Raw genomic sequence first — 3511 nt, 5'->3', positions numbered from 1 at the left:
TGTTTGCGAGTCCATCCGCCACACGACCTGTGAGCGGTGCTACACTGACGAACAATATGAAGTACGTAAATAACAACATTCACAATTTTATTTTATTACCATCATTTGTGTTGAGTTTCATTCATTCATATATATATATGTATTGACCCCCTTCTTTAAATTAGATGTTTCGGAAGCGGGATGAACTCCTAGCACCAGCTCGCATGCGAGGAATTCAAGAGGAATTGGCGGCATTCTTTCTTGACCACGTGATCCCTGAAGACGGAGAATTCTATGTTGACCCTGAGTCCGTATGATTATATTTGTAAGAGATAATTACTTTATATATGTAGCCGGTAGTGTCAGATAGATATACGAGAACTTGTTGTTCGACCAATCTCTCGGAGAAGGAGAGGTGGTCGATATCACTTCTCTCTGTATGCATATATGTTCATCACGATCTTCTGTTTCCTTCGTTTGCTTACTAGCTAGCCAGCGTGTCTAGTCCTCTCTATACGTATGTATAGTACGTAGCGTCGACCAAGCACGGACATAAGAGAGGACACTTCTCTCTAGTAATTATAGCTAGCTAACACAATATATGAAACACCTAAATTAACCCCCCAAAACCCCCAACCCCCCCCCTTTCAAAAAAAAACCCAGCCACAGAAATGCTGACGCGTGGATGCCTATTGGTCCCGGTTGGTGCCACCAACCGGGACCAAAGGGTCTCCTGACTGGGCTCTGCGCACTGCCCGCGTGGAGGGCCTTTAGTCCCGGTTCTGGATTGAACCGGGACTAAAGGGGGGAGGTATTAGTACCGACACTTTAGTCCTGGTTTAGGAACCGGGACTAAAGGCCCTTACGAACCGGGACTATAGGCCCTTTTTCTACCAGTGCCCAGCAAAAAGAAATTGATACATATTAGCTCCTTTGCTTATTAACAAATAATATTTATAAACAACATATTTATTTCTACATATTACCGCATTTGTAAATATACTGTACTAAGTACTTGCATTCAATATAACTTTTGTTAGTATACACTTCCTAAATTTCCCCTCTCAACTCAAGCCACTGTATTTTGCACTTCTAACATACTATGGTTCTCTACGAGTATCAAGTATTTCATTCTTTTGAATCGTTAACGCATTGGTTCTCTAAAATTAGTTCTCAGATACCTGCAGCAATCGCGTGGGGAATTATCTAGTGTTATTAGTTTATTACACACCACTGCTGTAAAGATTAGTAGTAGCCAGCTTAATTTAGGCCCTGTTTGGTTCATAAGTCTTAGGACTTTTTAGTCCCAACTTATAAGTCCCAAGTCTCTAAAAAGTCCCTACCTATTTGGTTCCTGGGACTTAAGATGGACTAAAAGACCATACTATAATTATAAGTCCCTATAAGTTCCTCCTTGAGAGTCTTATTTCATAAGTCCCAAATCCCTACTTTAAGTCCCTATAAGTCCCTCCTGTTTGGTTTAGATGGGACTTATAGGGACTTTTTTAAGTCCTTAAACCAATAAGTCCCTGGAAACAAACACCCTCTTAAGTCCCGAGAATCATATAGTGTTGCAGTCTGCCTTCTGGAAAGAAATCTGCTGGTTTTCCAGATCGTACAGTACATGCATATCCTTCTGCACATTGGTGCCTGTCGTGGTTCTAACTCTGACAGTGATGTAGGGGGGTATGTATGGAGAGGCTAGATCTTAGCTATGGAGGAGTTGTAAGCACACGAGGATTACGAGTTCAGGCCCTTCTCGGAGGAAGTAACAGCCCTACGTCTCGGTGCCCGGAGGCGGTCGACTGAATTATGTGTGTATGAATAACAGGGGTGCGAACCCTTGATACTGAGGAGGGGGGTGGCTTATATAGAGTTCGCCAGGCCCCTCCAGCCCTCAGTAATGCAGGGTTTAAAATACATTAAGACTGGGCATTACTGGTAACGCCCGTAATAAAGTGCTATGATGACCATAAAAGCTACTTAATGTCCGACCGTTTGCGTGCGGAGTGACTTTAGATCTCCTCGCAGTCGAGTGGTTGGCTTCGTGGTCGAGTGATAGCTTCGTGGTCGAGTGTCTTGTATCCGTCGAGTGGGATACCTCCAAGTCGATTGAAAGGTGACTTCTTCTAGGGATGTCCTTGGGTAGGGTACTTAGGACAGGTCCATTCCCCTACCCTAGGTACATAGCTTCATCAGTGCCGACGATATCAGTTCGGTTCATCGACGGGACCAGGGTCGCCGAGTTGATGACCACATACAGGACGTCTCGCGGTCCACCGGCGCCCAGTAATTCTCCGCCGGGATCGTCAAATCCTCGCCACCGTCCTGGCAATGAAGCCCCCGAATGGATCGAGGTTCGAGTGGGGAAGGAGTCGGGGATCTTTCCGACTGGTTCTTCATGTTATATGAACATCTTGTTTTGGATCAGCTGTCACGGATGACGTCGTCAGCTTCTTTCAGTCGCCTTGATCCATTCTTGGCCTCTTGTCGAGTGAATTTCTTTACTTGTGAAGTTCCGAGTGACGGTGCGAATGGGATCTTCTGTTTGACGAGTTGTTCTGCGGCCCACGGATTTTGCGGGATTTGAATTTCGGGAAGCGCGCGGGACGGGGGCGGCCGCAGTAATCGGATGGGATAGGACGGAAGCTCCTCGATCTCCACGCCACCTTTTTCGCCACGTACCGCACGTGCGCCTGTTGCAGGATTTGACGGGATTGCCTCGGCCTACCAGTCAGCCACTCGGAAGCGACCTCTTATAAGCTGCTGGCTCGGGACCTCCGAACAATGCGCCTTCACTTCTCCCCCCTCTTTCACAAGATCCTCCGCCACCTCCGCTCTCACCTTGGTGTCGCAGGTCTGTTCGAGCTTCGCCGGCGACAATGGTGAAGGAGAAGACGTCGGCTCTGGAGCGCGTGAAGAAGGCGGCGGTGCAGGGGAAGGGGAAGAAGTCCGCTCGGGGTGGATCTTCCTCGAGGACTGCTCTCCCCAAGGATTGGATCCAGGGCGACTGGATGCCGTCGGCGATTCGGCAGGATGATCTTGATGATCTGGTCGAGGGGGGATTCATTCCCCACAAATCTGCGCGTCTCCTGGGGAAAGAAATCGAACCCCAGCCTCTTGATGGTGAGTGCGTCCTCCTCACCACCCATATCGATCGTGGATTCTCTCTGCCTCCTCATCCTTTTTTCCAGACCTTCTTGAACTTCTTCGGAGCGCAGCTCCGTCACTTTACTCCCAACTCTATTGTGTATCTTGCTGCTTTCGTTTCCTTGTGCGAAAACTTCTTGGGTTGCCGCCCCCATTGGGGAATCTTCAAGCACATCTTCACTTGCCGCTCTCAGTCGGTCAAGAAGGCCAAGTCGAGTGACGAACGGACGCAGGTGATCCAGCTGTGTGGGGGCCTGGCGATCCAGATAAGGGGAAAAAGTTCCTTTCCGTCTATCACTTTTCCCGAGTCAGTCCGTGGGTGGCAGTCGACTTGGTTTTATTGTAAAGACCAGGTGACCCCAGGACAGTCGACTGGGCTTCC

The sequence above is a fragment of the Triticum urartu genome, chromosome 6A (genome assembly GCF_056163025.1).
Source record: "Triticum urartu cultivar PI428250 chromosome 6A, HENAU_Tu73, whole genome shotgun sequence".
NCBI lineage: Eukaryota > Viridiplantae > Streptophyta > Magnoliopsida > Poales > Poaceae > Triticum > Triticum urartu.
Note: the sequence above shows the minus strand (reverse complement) of the source record.